Raw genomic sequence first — 20,569 nt, 5'->3', positions numbered from 1 at the left:
CTGCTGCTTTTCCCTAGCAAAGAGGGGAGAAAACAACATCAGCAAGTTATCTCGCTGCCGGTAAACGTTTTCATAAAGCAAGTCCAAGTTCTGTATCTATCCAGCATGGGTTTCTCTAAAGCAGCTCTGAAAAAACCGTAAGAAATACAGAGCAGGGAAGCACAGGAGCTGTGCAACTCCTTAAACTTGGCAACGCAAGAAACCTCCTTCCCCTACCTCTCCTCCAGCTGACCAGGGCACGCAACCATACGTAAAGAAACCACAGCACCGCACACCGAGACAGTAATTTTTTTAGCTTCAGTCTTTGAAAAATAACATGTGGGATTTGCAAGCAACATCAGTGCATAGGAACTGTCTGGTTAAAAGGCGGCACCAGAAATCGCTCTAACTGCTCTCCATCACTCTCAACAGCTTCAACAAAAAAAAAAAAATCCTTTACCGTTCTCCCCACAACTGTTGCGGCAGGTTTCTTTATTCCACACGCCCAAAATCAGCTCAGCCCGCGTACACGTCAAAGCCCACTGTCCATTAGTTCAATAACACGTCCGTGACCTATTACAACCGGCGGGCAATACGTTATGATTGCACCGTGTTGTCTGGTAACTATTTACGCTGCAGGATAAATTTCAGCGTGGCACTGGGAGTTGTACAATTTGTGCAGGGATCGTCAAGATGCAGAGCAATCCGACGCGTTCGCCCCTTCCGATTAGCACAGAGATGCCCAGAAAGCCAGCGCTGCTATTTCATTTCTTCCCTGCCAATCCCATTATATTTATGACTTCTGTTTAGTTCAGCTGGAGTGACTGGCCAGAACACGTCTTGGAGCTTACCTTTTTTTTTAAAGTAAAAATTAAGCTGTTAAAAAACAGGGGGGGGGGGGGGGGGGGAAGCACAGTAGTACAGCACGGTATGTTAAACAAGACCAAAAAAAAAAAAACCCCAACTGCAGCAAACAAAAAAAAATTTCAAAGCAGCCCTTCCTATCATAAGCTTTCTGATGATTTATGGTTTACCAACTCAGCAAGGTTACGCAACACTGCATGCCTTTAGATGCATTATTTGAGTCAGTTGAGATTTAATTAAGATCACAGCCTCCAAAATCCCTGTCAAATGAAAATTCACAGAAGACAATACACTATATATCCTCATGCAGATAGTCTCCATTCCATGCTCTGGAATAACATAAGTTAATCCTCGTTTCTATGGTGGCAGACAAAAGTTCACTAATTTTGTTTTCTTTTGACACTTGTGTTGTTTTCTGTTTTATGTCATGAGATCATTCCTTTCGGAGCAGGGGAGGGGAGCCGATACAGGGGGAGAGAACCGACAGCAATATGTCTGAATATGGCAGCAGATGTATTTTGACATTCTCGCAGCTCTACCGTGATGTCATCAAGTTTTCGTATAATTAACCCCCGCCAGTAAGAGCAGCACTGCGTGACAGCTGTCCATCGGGGAGAGGAGGAAGGGCGCAGGCAGCAAACCCCAGGACTGCCTCAGCTTTGCTCGGGGGCTAAAAACAAACCCAAACAGAAGTAGACCAAGGCTACCGAACAGCGTCGGTATCTCGCGCGTTCAGTACCCGGCTTTTCCCAACTCGCCGCGCGGCTGAGCCGCCGCCTCCTCCTCCTCCTCACCGCCGAGGTGCTCTGAAATCACGAGAGACGCCGGCCGGGCGCAGCGGCTGCGACTCCTCGCCCCGGCGACTCTCGCTCCTGGGTCAGGCGACGCGCTGGGCTCCCAGGCTAACCCATCGAGAGGCCAGGCGCTAGCGCCGGACACCAAATGCTCTTTCTTAAAGGGAAATTGCGAGAACTTTTACCTCATTGCAGTGCATTTCGGTTTGCGTTATCTTAATATCTGCTTGCTTATCTCACGGTTTGGGAATGACAGGTGCTGGCGGTCTTTTGTTTGACAGGCCACTACACAAATAACCGTCTTGCCTGAAAGGGCTAATGCACTGCTAATGAACAATAAATCAACTTTGATTATAAAGTGTCAGCCCAATCAGTTTTCAGTTCAGCTCTATCACTTTCTAGGCCGAGGCAGCTACTCTCTTCAGGCAGGATTTGGGCTTCAGCCGTGCAGCCTTATCAATGACATTTTGGGAAGGCGTCACAGGCGATCGTTCAGAGCCCTCTGAAAGCGCGTTTGCCACTAGACGGCAAAAGGGGAGGCTTGCCCGCTTTTAGAGGTTTCCTCCGCCGCTACTTACCCATAAACACGCAATCAAGAGCGGATACACCCGCTAATGAGCTGTTCGCCTACAAACGCACATTGCAGACGCGACTTTAAAGAGAGAGAGATGCCACGAGAACGGCTTTCAAACTTGCTGAAAGAGGCCCGAAAGCTTTGCGCGGCAGGGCACGCCACGGAGGGGCCCAATCCGGCAAACATTCACTCGCCAGGCAGAGCGCCTACTACTTGGGAGACAGAAACCGCCCTCCGAGCACAGTTACGCCACGCTCACAAGTTATTCCAGGATCGGGCCCGCAAGCAGCAGGCATGAAAACGAGCTTTGCTCCAAACGAGAAGGGTTTTAACAGCTCAGCTTACTTACCAAGAGGCAAGCTGGCATGCCCAAGTCACTCTTCATTAGATATAAACTTCAGCAATTTATTTTAGTGAGCAGTTCAGCGCTCACAGCTAGAATAAACCCAACCATTGCGTTTTCACAAACAGATCTTAGTCACTCCGAATGATTCACGTTTCCTGCCACCCAACTTGTTTTTATTTAAAAACATAAAATGGTAGAGTTTCAAACACCGGCACATACACCGCGACGAACGTGCCGCCTTTCAGACCTGCTTTGCTTTCACAGCCCATGAGGACAAGGGCAAGTCAAAACACGGTGTTTTCTAAAACAAGCTGGGTTTGAAGGAGTTAACCCCAAAGAGGAAGAGTGGATATGCACTTTGCTCTAAACTTACCACCCACTTCCTAAGGGTTCCCTCCGCCCCGCTACCACCACCCTAGAAAAATCATCTCCTTTGCACTGAAATACTGTATTGCAGGCTTGACACTTAACTTAGCTACATTTAGATCCTGTTACATTTATTCCACTGGAGTTCATAACACTAGTCAGTGTCAGAAAGCAAGCTCACTCACTTAATTCCCCACTGCTAAATTGACTAGCAAATAAACCCAACCATCACGGTTCCTGACATTTAAACCTGACAAAAGTATTTTATCCATCTCAGTGCTTCTGCCCTCTTCTCTTGCTCTTTTCGAGAACTGCGGCGACTTGTACCGCTAAGCTCAAAACAGTCCGGGGAACTATGCAAACTGAAAACTACCAGAACAAAAGACAGGCAGATACACATATAAGAAAATAAAATTAATAAATAAAAAGAGAAAGAGAGAGAGAGGGAGAAACACTGTTTGGTTACTTTTTATAGCCGAAGTTGCAAAGAAATACCTCCGATACCTTCTTTCTGCTATTGACACATCGCGGCAGGCGGGGAGCGAGGGGAGAGCGGCGAGGGAAGCCAGGGCGCGAGAAAGAGGATGCCGCTGAGGAGGAAGCGCAGAGCGGGCGCAGCGGCCGGCATCGCTTCTCCGCCGCCGCGGCTCCCGGCTGCTTCGCGGAGTTGGCGGCGCAGCTCCCCCCCCCGCCCCGGTACCGCGCACCGCTCGCTCCTCCTCAACTCGCAGCGCGCAGGCTGCGCGGCGCTGCGCGGACCCACCTGGGCAGGCGGCGGCGGGCGGTGCGCGGGGCCATGGAGCGGCGCGGGCGGAGCGCGGCGCGGAGCGGGCGAGTTGACGACCCGCGCGGCTCTTCTCCCCCCCCCCTTCCCCTCCCCTCCCGCCCCCGCGCAGCTCCGCCCCGCGCCGCCAATCACGGCCGGCCCCGCCGCTCCGCGCCGCTCCGCGCCCCGCCCGCAGGTGACGGCGCGCTCCGTTAACCCCCCCCCCCCCCACCAGCGCGCACCAACTCCGGACGCGCCCGGCACTGTCTTCCCCCCCCCCACCACCCCTCCTTTCCGCACCGGCGGAGCGCTGACCCAGCCGCGGCCAGCGCGCCCCGCGCAGCAGCGCGCCCACGTGCTGCGGGCACCACTTCTTCACCGCGCCGACAACATGCTGTGCCAGCCGGCGGCCGCTCCCCCTCCGCCGACAGCCCTGGCTCGCATCTCCGCTGCTCCTGCTCTGCCCCTGCGTGTCCCCCCGGCTTCCGAGGGCCCCGGTCAGGGCAGGTGAAGCCACCTCGCCGGCAAGTCAAGGTGACAAACTGAAAGCGCGCTAGGGCCAGAAACGCGCCTTACCGGCGCGCCTCGAGGCACGTGAGACCGCGGCCCCGCTGGTTCTGCTGCTCGAGAACCTCACAAGAAGCAAAGACAAAGCACCCAGGTCACCGACAACTTGCGAGCTTGATGTTCAACGGGCTGCGATACGGATTGCTTTCCACCCTAAAGTGTTTTCGTGTCACGTAACAAATTTATTAATGGGATTTTTTTCTCCCCCCCCCCGCCCCAGGTCACAAAAATGTGACCCCACCCTCTTATGAATATTTAATAAGGGACTAAGGGCATCTTTTGCAAGACCCTAAATCTGCCAGGAGCAGCCTACATGGATGCGAGCGCGCCTGCTTCTTAAAGGGGCAGCGCGGGGGGCGCACGGGAACGGCCGCAGGCGTGCAAAGCCACCCAAATAAACACACACACACAAGCCCGACACGCGGAGCATTCAGTAACAATATCAATCGGTAACGCACGCGGTGAGCTAGGAGTAATTATTGCCTGCGCTGCAGAGAACCCCCTCCTGTCCTGGACTTCAAAGTAATCTCAAGCAACTCAAATTGCTTGGGGAATATATTCCAGAATACAGAGACTTAAAACTTTTCAATAGTTTCTCTTGTGGAGCATTTGCAAAGAGCATCGCTGCAGCATCACCAACTGCTCACAGGGAACAGGAGCCTCCGTGAGAAGCAGCAGCTCGGCGCGTTTCCCATACTCTCAGTACGTGTCGCAGCTGAAGAGGAGGAGGGGGCCGGCGACCTGGCAGCGCTCGGCAGACCTGCCCTAAGATGCTCCACAGACCCCAGCATGGGAATTTCTGATCTCGTTTTCCCCAGCACACACTTCTGGCACTAACGTGGCACAAAATCCCGATCAAGTCACGCATTCGATTCGTACTTTCCAACAGAGCCACCGCCAGGCACATGCAGCCCCACGGCAGCCCCTTCTCCCACGATCTCCGCGGAGAAGCGGGACGACACGAAGCTTACCACTTTGTTCAAGGCAATTCTCCTCTTTCCAAGGCAAAGAAACAGCCCACTGCAAGCGTAAGGCTGTGGAAAGCAAAATCATAATCCTGGCTCTGGCACTGACAATTCTCCCCAGCCTTGGGCAAGCCACCTAGACATTTTTCTTTTTTAAAAGAGCTGTGGAGGCCCCTCTTTCTGAGAACTCAGTTTGGGAGATGTCCGGCCTGGCTCCGGAGCTGCCTGCATGCCCACCTTGTCAGAGACGCTCCATGGCCTCAACAGCCTTGCCTCCGCATCGCAGAACGGGGAGGCAGCTACTCATTTCGGGATCTCCTGTAGACCAATACTTGCAAAACACTTTGAAAATGAAAGTTGCTGTCTAAGCACGGCACGCTGGCTACAGATCCGGCAAGCAGTATTTTTACAGCATTTTATGCCCTTTCATATAACAGCTTCATACCTGCAAGCTCAGCCCAACATCTGCTGTGGGCTGAGAACTTCAGTCTACTCCCTTAGTAACGGAGACGGTAGCACTTGTTAAGTACGCTCACCATGAAATAGAAATGCCTTTCTAAGCCAGCAAAATATTTCAGAAGACCAAGAAGAACCATAAACTCCTACTTTAAATCCATTCAATTATGGACAGTCATCACAGATACAATCAATCACACCCGACAGGGATCTTCAAAACAGAACACACAACAAATAAGTGGGGATGAGAGTGGTGGGCTAGGTGGCTGCTTGGTGCTGCAAGCCAGGGAAATTCGATTCATAGTAAGTGGCAGCAACAGGTAAAAGAAAAAATCTTAGAAAAAAATCACTGGAATGTAGGATGGGTACTAGGCTCTGAGTCAGAGAAACAGATTATGTGTTACGACAAAGATGCCTACAGTGGAAGCAATGGGTTTGTTGTGCCATTACTTTACATGTAACAGACTTCTGCTGGTTAACTATTCACACCGAAGCCATGGACTTGCCAAGAGAAAAGCCCCAGCTGCCTACGGGGCAGTGGGGAAAAAAGCAAATACATAGTGCAACTTCTTCTAATCAGTGTCAACCTGCCCTAAATTTAGGGAATTTTACGCCTAGTCCCAATACAGGACAGTTTCTACCTAAGACAGCTGCTCATCTGTTCTTGTCCTCAGCACCGTTCCCCCTGGGCAGCCCGGGCCAAACGGGTCCCGTTTCGCTCTCCAGAAACAGGTGGTGGGTCAAATCCTGCACTCGGCTACCGCACCACAGATTTGGAGTAAAACCGGCGGACTTCAGCGACGTTGCTCGCGACCAGCAGCGCTACCCAGACGTGCTACACCGAGAGAGCCGAGACGCGGCAAACTCGGGGGTAACGCTGGCTGCGAGCGCGGGAAACGCAGGACTGTGAAGGACTGCCTGGTTAAAAGCAAGCTGCTTATTTTTTTGCAGTTCCGAGTTAAAAAGTCATCTCGGATACTATTCCCACTCTGGAATCCCCAGGCCCATTTTTCTGGGGTTAAATCACATTTTCCTGTTTTGAGAATGCTTCATTCTCCCTTGTTGCTGTTTGAAAGACCTAAGAAAACAAATGGGGAAAACAACTGACTAAACAGGAAACAGTGAAACTTATTATCCACAAAGTGCTGAGAAAAAGCACAAAGTAAACATTTTTTTTTGTGTGCTCATTTTTAATAATCCTAACTGACACCACGCATTAAAATATTTTCAGGCAGAAAAGTGATTTTTAGGGTGACAGTGTTTCTAAAGACAGACGCCATTAACGTTTCGGCAATGTCTGTGTCTATGTTGCACCTCTTTTTTTGATGTGAAACTGTCATTTTCCTTCTTGCCCCTGCAAATTCTGTGGGAAGAAGCCACTTTAAATCCCCTCAGTGTTGTACAATGGTTTAAATTTCACTTCATGGCATGCTTTAAATTACCATTCACATCTTCATTTAATGCATCATTTTATAATGCCAATGTTACTAGTTAATTTATATATACACAGCAGGATGTGTCAACATTCAGGTGAGTTATGAATATGATTGTGCGGGAGTTATGGAAGACATTTCAGCGAAATTATGGTTCCCTCTAAACATAAAAATATTAATAATGAATCAAACATCACAGGTAAACAGCAAATTTTATATAATTGCACCCCCCCCAAGCTTCAAGATAAATAAATAAATAAAAACAGCAACAATTTTGCTCTCCGTTCATATTTGATTGATCTTAATAAATTGCCATCTCCTTTCCTAATAAACTGTAATCTCTTGTTTCCGCCACAAAGTAAAATTTATTAGCACACACTTGTACCAGCAGGTCTGCATCACTCACAGCACAGTGTGCAAATTGTTCCAAGTATGCACGGGCATTATTCATAAATTATTTTTCTGCCCCGAAGTACACAATATATTGAAAGGCAATCACCACTAACTGTTCTCTGCTACTTTCCTTAATTATGTGAGGTAGCATTTATGTCACGTACAGTGGAGGAAATGCCGCATTTTCCATTAAAACGCCATTCTTGCCATAGGTTGAAGCACAGTGGTCACACAGAGAAAACCACAAATTCCTGCTCCGGGTAGGAAATAGCAGTGGTGATATCTGGTAGGAGATGGCAACACCTCTACTTTAAAAGAATGACCACTGTGTACCAAAATACTCTGCCAGGCACGACAACAGCTACGGCTCCAAGAGGGAAAGTAGGTATTTTGTCATTATGTTAAAGTCGCCATGGTTTAAAAAAAAAAAACAAAACCCAGCTCAGAAGGAAGCATCAACAAAACAAACGTCAATCAAATGATTTTTTCGCCGGTAAGCATTAACTGCTGAACTCCTGAGCACACCAAATAGATCATCTCCCACTTACTGGCTAGATGCATTATTTTAACGGCAGGCAATTTGAGCTTGACCTGCCCGAGCGCCCGCGCCAGGCTTCGCCTTTGGAGGTGGAACACCACTCTCTGGGGCTAACGCAGGTACAGCTCGGCTTGACATATAGTTTTATATACACTGCCCTCTCCTGGTAATTTTGCTTCTATAATCAGGAGACTTGATGCTTCACCTCATCCTGACAACCACCGCAAGAAACCACCCCTATAAAAAAATCAAACCTACCTGCACAACAACTTCTACACACACATGCACACATATATTGCACAGATTTAAAGTCACAATAACTCTGATGAAATATGAGACCTTTTATGTAAAAATGCCTATTAGCCCATTACACTGCTTACTCAAACGCAACCGAAGAGCGCCAAACTATATATTCTGGCTTGTCTGGGAGAATAACCTGTATTAGTGTTGGGCGCCTTGCTGCTTTTTACTCGCTCTCTTGGGAACGCGTGTCAGCGCATTTCCAGTAAAAGGCCTTCTTAGCAGGAATGGGCCACTGTTCTCATTTCAGTGGTCCCTAAGGTTTCTTGACACAGTACATTTAGTTGACTCGTCGGTCAAGCTTTTCTCCAACATTCAAAATATACATTTCCTTAAAAAAGGCAGCTGAAGAGGAGCTTTTGCTCATCTTTCCTTTCAAAAAGAAAACAGTTAATTCTGTAAATGCAACAGAGCAACACCCTGAATTACTTCCTAAGGAGGTGCGGAGGCAGCAGCCTCCGCGGTGGGATGGGGGCACAAGGAAAGCCGTCGCGCGGCAGACGCGCCCGAGGGAAGAGCTGCACGGCTCCTCTGCCATCCCACTGCTCCTGTCCAAGGAAATGGGGGTCACGATGCCTGAATCTCCATGACCAGGGGAGAAAACGCATTTCCAAAACGTCAAAGAGAGGCAAAAACTGTGTAATTTCCGAAGTTGGCAAACAACGTTGAAGCCAAGACGGCTTCCTGCCAGCACGAATACACGTGGAAGTCCTCCAAGGTCACCTGCGCTTGCCACACTGGATTGCAAGTCCCCTTGACCAAAACTACCTCTCTTCAGCACTGCGCTACTAGGAGGAGCTACCAAACACCCTCGTTCCCCCCAAGTTTACAAGTAAAGTGCTTTTTTTCCCAAAAGGAGTGGGTGGCAATGGTGGCCTCCTCCTGGTCACCACCCTGCAGCGCCCGCAGGGGCCTTTCCTGCTACTCGCTCTCTCCTGATTTTGGGAGACTCGTCCTGGCTCAGTGCAGCCGGGGCTGCCCCATCCCGACATCTACTCGCTGGCCTTTGGCCATGTCCATCGTTTTGATGCTACACGTTTGGTTTCACGTGGAAAAGAAACAGCCGGCCACACGAGCTAAGCCAGCATCCCAGCTCTAGGACTTCGCTCTGGACTTGGATCCCTTGGGGTCATTCAATCAATTTATATGTCTTCGCAGCACGATGAACGGCTCATTGCATGTTTTGGGGCTTTTTTGGGGGGTGCACTTCCACTTTGGCCTCTCGTGAGCCTACCACCCTGCAATGGCATGATCCATCGCTCGCCCCCAAGTAAACAGGACCCGAATCCAATGAAAATAGAAGGGTCCTCCCTCCCCCTGGCCAAGCCCAAGCAGACCCCTCGCTGCAAGCAAGCTCATGGCCGTTTTCTACCCAAATCCGGCTACTGCATGTTGCAATTCCTTTCTCCCACGGAGTGGCAAGAAAAACAGCGTCGCTGCACCCCCAGCTCCGAATATCCACAGCCTCCCCGTGCCCGGCGCAGAGCCCGCAGGACCTGCGTGGGGCAGGCAGCGGGTCCGGGGCCGCCGGGAGTGAAACGGGTGCGTGAGCTCCAGCAAATAAAGGAATTTGTCTGGGGCCCCTTCAAACAGATTTGCATTCACATAGCAAGAGAAAGATTTGCCTGGAGACCTGGGGCAGGGCTGCTTGGGTAGGAAATACAGATGCACTGTCAAGTAGAAGAACGGAGTAACGCTACAAAAAAATCCATCTCCGTGAGCAAAACTCTGTTATTTATGCTCTGTGAGGAGACAACAATTTTCCGTCATTAAACCAGCCACTTCTGGGGTGGATCGTGGCAGCGACTTCGCCATACGGCCCTCTGAAGGAATTCGGGACACCTGAGGCACAAAATCCTTCACTCAAATGAAATTGCAGGGTGATTAAGCAGAGAGAATGTAACTATCCAAACTGTAATTTGGCCGGCACAATGGATCTAACACCCCTATTCTTGGGGGAAAAAAAAAAAAAAGTACTGTATTTGAAGTTCAAAATCTAATTAACTATTTGAGAAAAAGAACTCTGTTTGTAAAAGAAAATTCCTAACAATATAAGGAGAATTAGTGCCAAAGTTTTTGAAGAACCACATAAAACGGTATGAAAAAACGCATGATATTGCAATAATAGGAATGACTGGATTTGCTCAAACGTTCCTTATACCTTATAATACAAGAATAAAATACAGTGCAAATCCTTCTATCTACATAAGTTCCCTGTACAGAAAAATCTCTCCTTTAATAGGTTTACACCTTCAGCACGTATTAGTTTGGAAACGTCCTCGGGTATAATTACACATCTTGGCTTGGCACATTAAGAGCGGTTCCCTTCACCTACTAATTTCTTTTACGGGTCGATTTACTATTTCACTACACTGTTCGTGCCGCTCTGTGTCGCAGCAGCACCCGCTGCAAGGGGAGATTAAGCTGGTGAAGAGGAGACGGTCGGAGGCGGCTGAGCCCGTATGCAACCTTAGGAAGGTAGGTCCCGAGGAGCAAACAAGCCAAAGCAGGGCTGCTTCGGGGTGTGCCGCCACCTCGCTGCCCGCACCTCCCCGGAGGCTGACGTCCCCGAGGCTCGGGCCGGCTTTAACAGGTTTTTCCAAGAGTTTAAGAGAGCTTTCTTGTATTATGGCCATTTGCTTAATGGCTTTTCAGCACTGCCATTATAAACCAGAACTTTTCAGGTGTTTATTACTCAGCTTTAAAAACTGGCTCTCTGCTGAAATTTGGCAAACAAAGTGTCAGCCTCGGAGAAAATTTTATCTTTTGCCAATTTTTGGGCTCTTAAAACAAAAAAAAAAAAAAAAGACCCTATTTTGGCCTACGTAAAAGCGCAGTGTTTGCTGCCTCTGTGACACTGGTGAAGTAGCAAGTCGACATTGTAATATTGCCAGCGGAGCTGCACTGATTTAATGCCCAAAATTGCTTTGAAGGTGAAGAGTGCTATTGAACTGATAATTATTAACTATTATTACTGATCCTGCCACACAACAAAGATGCGAACAGAACACAAAGGGAACATCCCTGGAAACATGGGGCAGAAAAGGGATGAGGGTCCGGCGCCGGAAACGGGCAGGCTGGCAAACAGCAGCCAGAGGCGCGCGCAGGGTGGAGCCCTCAACTCCATCTAGGAAGAAAGAACGCACTGATATGGAAATATTATTTTTCATTTTCTGGGACTGTACTTCAAACACAAAACACAAACGATACCATGTAGCTTGCTCTATGCCAAAGCTAGCAACGAGGTATGATCAAAATCAGCTCTAAACCAAGCTGAACTCAGGTCAGCGGAGACCTCGTGTTGCTCAGCCGGAGCCAAGAGAAACTTTGCCGTTTATTTCAACGTGCACAAGAGTGAGCTTTAAAGGTGCTGCGGATGGCGACCTTCCCTTGGCTGCACAACCGATGTGAAGTCACCTGCCACCATGCCCATGAGCACAGAGCCTCGAGCAGAACGAGCATCTCCAGCAGCGCCCGTGATGCTCGTGTCTGCAGGAAATTCACGGCTAACATGCCCACCATGGCTGGATTACTTCTAAAATACATTCGCGTAGACATACGTCTACATAGAAATGGCCGAGAGTTTCAAAGGGCCCAAAAGAATTAAGCATCCCCCAAACCCCTGGGATCCTTTCAAGCCCCATCGACCCAGGGGCAGCAGCATCTGTCTCAGAGGGACCCCGACGTCTGACCTAGGTTCGTCAGGCTTGCCTAAATAGAGGGGAAAGCAAGCTATCTCCCGTATAAATCTCCTAAGCCCTTGGGTCTCCCCTTGTATTATCTTTTAAAGGTATTGAGGGTTTCAGGAAGAAAAATAACACGATGACTATTTCTCCTTTACAGGGAGGGGTGAAGACAAAAGAAGCAAGCACTGCCAGGGAAGACTTTCATTCGGAAAGTGCCAGCTCAACAGTGCCACGTCCAAGCAGCCCAGCTAGGGCATCGGTGCTGCTTTCACACACAGTCAAAAGGAAAAAAAAAAAAAAAAAACAATTTCTGGAAACTTTTGGGTTGTCTTAAGTGGCAGCTACTTAGACACAATTAACGAGCAAACGATTTGAAAACTACGATACGTTTAACAAGGCGGCATGGCAAACCATTTGCATCTCATTGGACTCGCAGCTTCTCCCCATCCCCAGCAGAGCCTGCCGCAGCGTCTGCACCGTCGGCAAACAGCACCCTGGGCACCCGGCGCCTTGGGCTCGGTCACCCGACGCCCCGGCCGGCCGGCCGCCGCCGGGAGCCCGCGCCAGGGCCGGCCGGGGTAAGGAAGGATGCCACGAGCCAAAGCCTTGATGGAAGTGGGTGTAAAAGGAGGAAGGAAGGAAGGAAAAGGGTGTGTGCGTGTGTGCACGTGTGGGATGGGCACTTCTTAATATACATCGGCGAACAAAGAGTTTAAAGAACTTTCAAGCTCTTTCCTCAGCCGTATATGTAATTAAAAGTTTATAGATTACGCCGCCGCAAATCTTCCGGGATTGCTGCTGGGTTTGGACACACGCTAATTCCCAGGAGCCTCCGCGGAGCAAGCGCTCTGGCAACGCGCGCCGCAGGAAAGGAAGCAAAAAAAGCAATAGCTGTAAAAGCCTCCAACCCGTCGCCAAGAGCCATGTGCTGCGGGCACGGTTCAACCCGGAGGACGCAGAGGCACTCGTGAGAGGAGCGCCCGCGCGCCCTCCGCCGCGTCCCTCGGCTTCCTTCGGAAAGGGCAGAGAAGCCGCTCGCGCCGCGCCAAGGGCAGCCCGTCCGGGTATCGCCCGCTTACAGCGAACGCTGGGCGCTTCTCCCTCTGCTCTCTCAAAACCTGCTTTTAACGTAACATCTTTCGTTGCGCCAGCTACTTGAGCAGGCGGGAGGCAGAGGACGGGCTGCCTTCATCACACGTCCCTTCGCCCTGGGGACACCTCCGGGGGCTCCCGAGACAACAGCAACCTCCGCTAGCAACTTCTGCGCCAAGTGCTCCTTTAACCCAAAAGCTCGGTCTGAAGCACCCGGTGGAGGGAAAAAGCGCCAGCAACAGGCTCCCCGCGGCTCGGCGCGACTTTCCGCGCCCGGTGCTCAACCGCCCCCGGAGCCGCTCGTTCATAAGGCTGCAGAGCACGCTGATGCGTTTACACGCGCACCTGCACAGGAAGTTCAGGTAAGTCGGACTTAACTACCCAGCTGCAACCTGGCCAAGGGCCGGGCCGGCTCAAAACCGCAAGGGGGGCTTCGGTAGCGCCCTGTTCTCCGGGTGTTTTTGCCCTTTGAAGGAGAGCGCCTTAGGGCCGGAGGCATTTTTGAGTTTGCAAGCTCAAAAGTGTTGTAGTTTCCTACATGGCGTAAGGGTGGGGAAAAAAATAAAAAGGTGCAGAAAAACGTCCTAACGAGAAAAGCCCGGAGGAAGCAAACCTGTTTTCTCACCGTCGAGCGACGCGGGCGCGCAACCCCGGCACGGCGGACCCCGCCGGACCGCTTCCCCGGTCCGGCACGTAAGGGCCCGCGCGCCCCGGCGGCGCCCCAAGGCTTCCTGCCGAGAGGGGCCGGCGACTACCGACGCGGGCCCCCGTGCTTCTCTTTGAGACTTGTGGTTTTTGCAGTTTGTCAAAACAGGATACTATCGACACCGAAAATGTTCTGATCTAAACAGTTAGTGCTGTTTTAGCAAGCAGGCAGCAGACTTCCCTCAGGTGCGCAGGCTTTGGTTCTTCTTTCTTTTCTTTTCTTTTCTTTTTTTTGGTAAAAGAGCCTTTATCCAGTTCTGCCGGCGCGCTATCTTTGCGAAGCTAAATCTGAAGACAAGCGTCTAAGCAAAACAACGATCACTTTCTATGAATTACTGAACACGTGTAATTCATTTATCTGTAATATTGTGCTAAACTCAGCTCCAATTAAACAAACGAAAACACCTGCTTCGCACACATAGATCTTTCCATACCTCAGGGGAAGACGCATCAGTGTTCCTCCTTGGCACAATCTGGCTCGTAAACCTACGCTAACAATGCAAAGCCGGCATTTTTTTTTTTTCTTTTTTTCTAATGTACATAAGCAAGAACTGGGTTGGGGTGGGGGAAAGGAAAAAAAAAAACCAGACGGTGAGATTTTCGGAGGAAGGATTTTTTTTTTTTTTCCCTTCCGCTATTTCTATTTCCAGCAAATGCAATTCTGCAGCGTTTCAGCCGTCCGTCGGGGGCTGCTCGCGGGGGACGGCCAAGGCTGGCCGAGCGATCGGGCTCGCGGGAACGCCGGTCGGGGCCGCGGTTCCCCGGGACGACCAGCTCCAGCCTCAGCCGCCCGCACGGGAGCCCTCTGCAACTGCCCGGACTTGCGAGGCACGCTGGGAAACTGAATTTCCTCGTGTTTTCAAACAAAAGTACTTCAGCGGCAAAGCCCAGGAGCAAAAGAACAGGCCTCCTCCAAGCGTTAGGTAAAATTAACCCGAAACGAAAAAACTGCCCCCACTACTTATTCATATGATGGTGCCCAAGGAATAAGGCTGTTCAATGCCTTTTTTTTTTTTTTGCTTTGCTTTTTTAAAGCAAAATCAAAGTTCCAAACTGGAAAGCTTTTTTGGTTTTGTTTTTCTTTCTTTCCTTTTTTTTTTTTTTTTTTTTTTAAAGACAGGGTGGTCCCTTCCACTCACTCCTGCAGAATTAGCAACAAAACAACTTTGCAGCTGTCATTGCTGGTGTGGTGTGTCCACCGCGGGGCTCTCCCAGAAGAAATTGTTTTGTTTTCCTTCTCGGCGGACACGGCTGCACGGAGGACTCGGAAGGAGCACACTTTCCAAGCAACAAGTAAAAATAACCACTATGGAGCCTTGCAGAGACATTAAAAAAAAAGTCATCAACCTACTATTTCTCGTCCTGCCGGTCGTGGATGATGTGATTTAGAAAGACCCTAACTACGTTCTCAGCTGTATTAGCGCTCCTCTTCCAAAAAGCGCTGTTCCCCAGCGCAGGTCTCGGGCCCACCTATTCCCAGCAGCGGAAACCGCTGCCGTGGCTTGGGAAGGGTGAAATCGGTGCCGACATCTGTCCGCGCTGCTTCTCCTCCGCTCCACGCGCCCGTTCGAGGGTTAGCGCGGCTCCCGGCGACGAGGAATTCGCCCCTTCTGCGAACGGCGCTGGGGAGCATCTCGGAGGGCTAGGCAAGAGAAGCGCAGCCATTGCCCATACGGCTCTTCTTCCTCCTGTTCCTAGTTCTTTCGCCGACTGTTCCCACAAGCTCTTCTGATGAAAGATAACCTCTCGGCTATTTCGCCTCTCCTTTAAAATGCTTACCCTGCCCCACACGGGCAAGGCGCGATGCTCCGCGCCAAGGCAGGCCAGGTTTCGCGGCGGCGGAGGACGCTGCAAAGCGGGGCGACGGTCCCCCCCCGGTGTCGGAGGGTCAGCGATCCGACCTTAAAAAAACCCACGTAAAACCGGCGGAGATGCAGGAGACGGAACGAAACGGGGCAGGCTTTCAAGCCGCTCAACAAAGTGCTTATTGTTCCCGTTGAAGACAAGTAACACAGCAATAACTATTGAGCAAAGGAAGTTAACCTATATCCACGCAGGCTTTGCGTACGCACAAAGTTAAAAGCAAAATCAATGCGAGGCCTTTGGCTCTTGCCAACTGGTGCTTTGCTCGCTCTTGCTTCGCCCAGTTTTCACTTTTAGGGCTTTTCTCTCCCTTCGCTCATGCTGTTCAGGCTTTCCTTTATAAACTCCTTATCACACAATAAAAGGACAGCACAAAAAGAACCGCCGGCACGCAGGAAAGTGCTGCGTGTCCAGAAATGACAGCTCAGAGAGGGAATAAATGCTCCGGCTAGTTCTCATTTTTCCTGAAGTGGTTTATCCACTGCAGTGCCAACACACCCTAGCAGTAACACAGGTTTTCGCAGAGAGCGTTAATTCTGCCTTCCTTTTAAGTCACATTTTCTTCATTTGAGCATTATTACGCTCTACAGAATCAGGTACGAGCATCATGCAAAAGGTATTCTGGTCCCCAGGTTGTGAATACAGCTGTGTAGGCAGAGGAATATTTGTTTTCCAAGTAATTTGTGCACATTCACAAAATTACAGCTGTCTGCCGTTTTCCTGAAATATCTGCCCTGCTGTTTACAAGCCATAAAATATAATCTGTCTTTTGTAGGGCTCCAATTGGTAAATTACATATATATTTTATATATATATATATATTTACAGTCAGATTGGCTACTTTCCATTATATACTGGCTATTAAGACCACACAAAACCAGCACTAACTGAAAAAGACACTTCCCTGAGAAAGGAAGGCATTGGTTATAATCCAGCTTCAGGGTCACAGGTCCCTGCCTTGGCCCCGAGAGAAGTCATGTCAGACCGGGACTGGGAGTTTCATCAATTCACAGCGCAACTAGTGACAACCGGCACGGATAATCAACAAAGAGGTCTTCACGTAGCCCGTTCTCGCAAGAGAAAACAAGAGGATTAAGCCGACTGACCCAGCGCCGTGGCTATGAACCGACGGGCTAGGCTGGCGGCTGGCATCTCCCAGCCAGCTTGCGTCGGATGTTTAGCCGCGCGCTTGAGTCAGCCGGGACACTTCTACTGGGGAAAAATAAAAGTTTCTCCAACGGAAGGTGGGAAATTTTAAACAAGTATTTCTGATTTTTGCCTTTTGCTTCATGACTGCATGGACAAAGACCGGCGTTTCTTCCAAAAGTTCTCACTTCACTTTGAATGCACCCAACGCTTCAGGACAATACAGTCCCTGGGGCAGAACTAGTCCACAGCCAAGGCAAAGACATTACCTTCCCTTCCGCGTTTTGAGCCCACCACCTCTACAAGGCTGTGGACAAGACGAATAAGCACTTTTGCTTTCACAAGCTTTCAGGGAGCAACTGCATCTCTTCTCGGTACGCAACTACCGTACCTGCGCCAAGACGGGACAACCGCGAGCGTCCTGTGCGTGAAACGTGCACCGTGAGCATCCTGTGCATGCGAGGATACAGTAGTAACCGTATCCTCGCTTCATCCGCGCACCATTTTACCAGGAACGGGCCCAAAAAGAAAGGCGCCCTGTTGCGGCATCCCTGGGTGGGGACGCAGGGGAGCCGAGGTCACCACGCGGCCCTGCTACGGACACCCTCTAACACGCTGGGCAACTCACTTCGCCTCCCTCCTCAAACCGCACATCGAAAACGTTAGCTCGCCTCGCCTCTCCATTTCATAAAAAAGGCGCGCGACCCGAGCCACGTCCCCCCTTTGCACAGCGCTGGCACCGCGCGCGCCGCTGCCGCTCCAGGCCCGGCCGTAACACAGCCACGCAAAAGCAAGGAGCAGCAGTCTGGCCCCAAAGTTGCGACGAACAGCAAGGTGCACAAAACCAAACATCCTAATAATAAACCTCAGCGGGTGCGATTGCTCCCGACGTGTAAACCGGAACTACGCCGGGTGACACCGCCGGAGCTACCTTGGGGTAAAATCGATTTTGAAAGAAAGATCAGACAGAGGCAACTAAATCCATCCCCGCGGTACCGACAGCGGACTTGCGGGACGGCTGTGACTCCGCCTGAAGACAAACCCGGCCCAAGGCGTTTAACGCGGTGCAGCAACGCACCGCGGAGATCCACGCGGCCCTGCGGAGCACCACGCTCTTGGCCGCCTTACCGCTTGGAAAAAAATACACGCCGGAGCGGCAAGAACGGCCAAGGAGGCGCGAGGGCTAAGAAAAGGCTCAGCCGGGGCGCCTGCCCGCGCGAGGGGCTGCCTCCCGACCGCCGCGGCCGGCCCTGCCGCACGACCCCGGGCCACCGCACCCACCGCTTCTGCGACGAGACGTGCCAAAGCCCAGGATGCAGATTTCCCAATTAGTCTCCGTTTAAACATCTGTCGGTAGACTGCGTTTAACATTAGTTATTTGAGCAAAGCACAATTTGATTAGGCTGTCTGAAACGGAGCCAAAGCCTGCAAAATAATAGCTCAATTAAATTTTGTTTTGCTTTCATTTGTCTTATACCTTCCTGAGTGTGATACAGTTGCATATAATCAAGTAAACTAATTCCTTTCAAAATGAGAGATTTCAGTGCCTTTTCCATCTTCTCTCAAAGTTTATTTAATAATCTATTCCATCTTCTCTATGCTTCATCGAACTTCATCTTGACACAAAGTACATTTCTTTCTTGTGCCTTCAGTCTACTCTAATTTTCTAGGCTTTCAATGAATCGAGATTATGCGCCATTAATGTTACACCTCTAAATAGATTAGTAATTTATACAAGGCAGATTACATTTATCACGCATATAAAAACATTTCAGCAACGTAACAAGTTTCTCCTTTGCACGCACCACACAAAATATTTTGCCAACCTGCCTAGACAGTCGTAAAGCTGTCAAGCGCCCAAGCGGCGCTCAAACCGGCGTTCCCGAGCCTTTCGCGGGGTTGCAACGTAAGGCTGCGTTCCCCGAAAGCGCCTTTTAACCCCCAAAGACTTCTGACCCACAGCGCTTTTCCCGTAGCGTTTTTTCCCCCCGCCGTCATTCGCTGCAAACCGTGAACCCAAAAGGACAGGATGAAACAGGTATCTGGCGGGCTCTTCCCCGGCGCGCGCTGCTGAACGCGCTCCTGTAGTCCCTAAAAACCGGTTACTTTGCTGCGGAAAGCAGTGGGACTGCTACATTAAGACAGGAGGAAACAGGCCAGTTCTGCCATTCCCCGCGACAGGCGGCCGCGGAAAATCCCCCCGCTACAAAAGAGCCTGGAAAATTAAGGCTGATAGAGTCCATGGAAGTTCAGAACGGGATATGTCCTATTTAAAACGTAGAGAGCTACTAAATATGACAACCATCTGATGTATGAAAATTATTCACAACCAAAAACAGACAGTCTGGAAATAGCTGGGATGACTTCATTTAGACAGAATTACCCAAATCTGTTTCTAATATACACAGTACACATAATAAATTTTTACAATATGACAAGGAAAACAAACTTAATAAAAGTTCCTGATCTTTTGTTACACAAGCAAGCTATAGCCATGATATGTTTATAATATTTTGCCCATGATATCACAGCTAAGCAACAAAAGTTAAGCAACACACACACACACACACACACAAAAAAACAGTTTCTAGTTCCGCCGCCACCTCGCAGCTCCCGAAACGGCGCTGCGGCGCCCGAGCTCCCTCGCCGCGACCGGGGCGAAGGGTCTCCTTTGCTCCTTGGGCTTGGGAAGCCGAGGGCTTCTGTCACGGGAGTTTGGGGGGGAAGGGGTTTTTTTTTGTTGTTGTTTTCCCCCCCCCAAATACACTAGGACTCGTCTGAACGGTGAGAGAGATTTTTTAGCCTGTTTCCTTCACTCCTGGTTATTTGACAAGTGCTTGAAAACCCTGTTATAAACAATATCTGCAGGAAAACAGATGATGCCTTACGATCACAGAAGGTAATTTTTTGCAAGAAGCAAACTTTTTGAGCGTTTCCCAGATGCACCCCGTCAATCTTCCTTGTGTTTCTACTATCTCAGCTGGTTTCTCCTTGCCCGGGCGCTCGGCCAAGCGGGCCGGGCTGCCCCTCGTTGCCGCCGCGGCTCCGTGGCACTTGCACCGGCTGCTGTTATTCCAGGCTGCAGGAAATTTTCTAACCACTGGACGGGCTCCAGTGCTGCGCGCTAATAAGTTGCAGATTGGCGCGCGGCGGCGTGCGCGTGTGCGTGTGCGTGTCAAAGCGGTGCCCCGGTCTTGGGGGGGGGGGAACAGTAGTTGAGAAACGCTGCCTACTCGAACCGGCAGAAAAGTGACCTCTGCACTTCATCAGAAATTCCTGCAGACTTACAAAATAAAGGAGTTTGCTTTTATCACACGCAGCGAGACTCATATGGAAAAATGGAAACACTACATCACTTGACCCGAAGTTGCCCCCTTTTCAACCACAGATGAATATTATGTAGAAAAATTGTAAATCAATTTGAGATGTATTAAAAGAGAGCCTCTTTCCCCCCCCCCCCCCCACATGGAAGGTAATACCTTTTGGTCTCTAGATCTATTTTGCAATGTAAAATAAATGAGAAAGACTTAATTTCCGTAACCAAATTTTGTTACTCTTAAGTCCGTTTAGCATCTCTGCATGGCGTTCACATAATTTCCTATGCTTCGCTTGCATCAGGAAATAATGAGCAAGCTTCACTTACCCGGGACTGAGTCACAAATATTTGCCTACATTAACAAGAGCATTAAAAGCCACTTTGAACAACTTAAGGAAATTGTGTTAGCCTTTAAACTGT

The 20,569-nt window shown here is 50.0% G+C and overlaps 1 protein-coding gene across 48 annotated transcripts in view; it reads right to left on the bottom strand.

The window, feature by feature from the left end:
* Positions 1-20,569, bottom strand: part of FOXP1 (forkhead box P1) — a 388,378-nt gene that overhangs the window by 82,980 nt on the left and 284,829 nt on the right. The window contains exon 1 of one of the 48 annotated variants that reach the window (XM_068907716.1): positions 3,687-3,801. The exons of 43 other annotated variants lie outside the window; for them this stretch is intronic. The gene's annotated coding sequence lies outside the window, so the exon portion shown is untranslated. Of the gene's footprint in view, positions 1-3,427; positions 3,630-3,686; positions 3,802-20,569 lie in introns of those variants that run through there. 4 more of the 48 variants (XM_068907712.1, XM_068907719.1, XM_068907715.1 and 1 more) reach the window with 4 other exon arrangements.

Source organism: Struthio camelus, chromosome 14, assembly GCF_040807025.1.
Source record: "Struthio camelus isolate bStrCam1 chromosome 14, bStrCam1.hap1, whole genome shotgun sequence".
Classification (NCBI taxonomy): Eukaryota; Metazoa; Chordata; class Aves; order Struthioniformes; family Struthionidae; genus Struthio; species Struthio camelus.
Note: the sequence above shows the minus strand (reverse complement) of the source record. Positions and strands in the feature narration are given on the sequence as shown.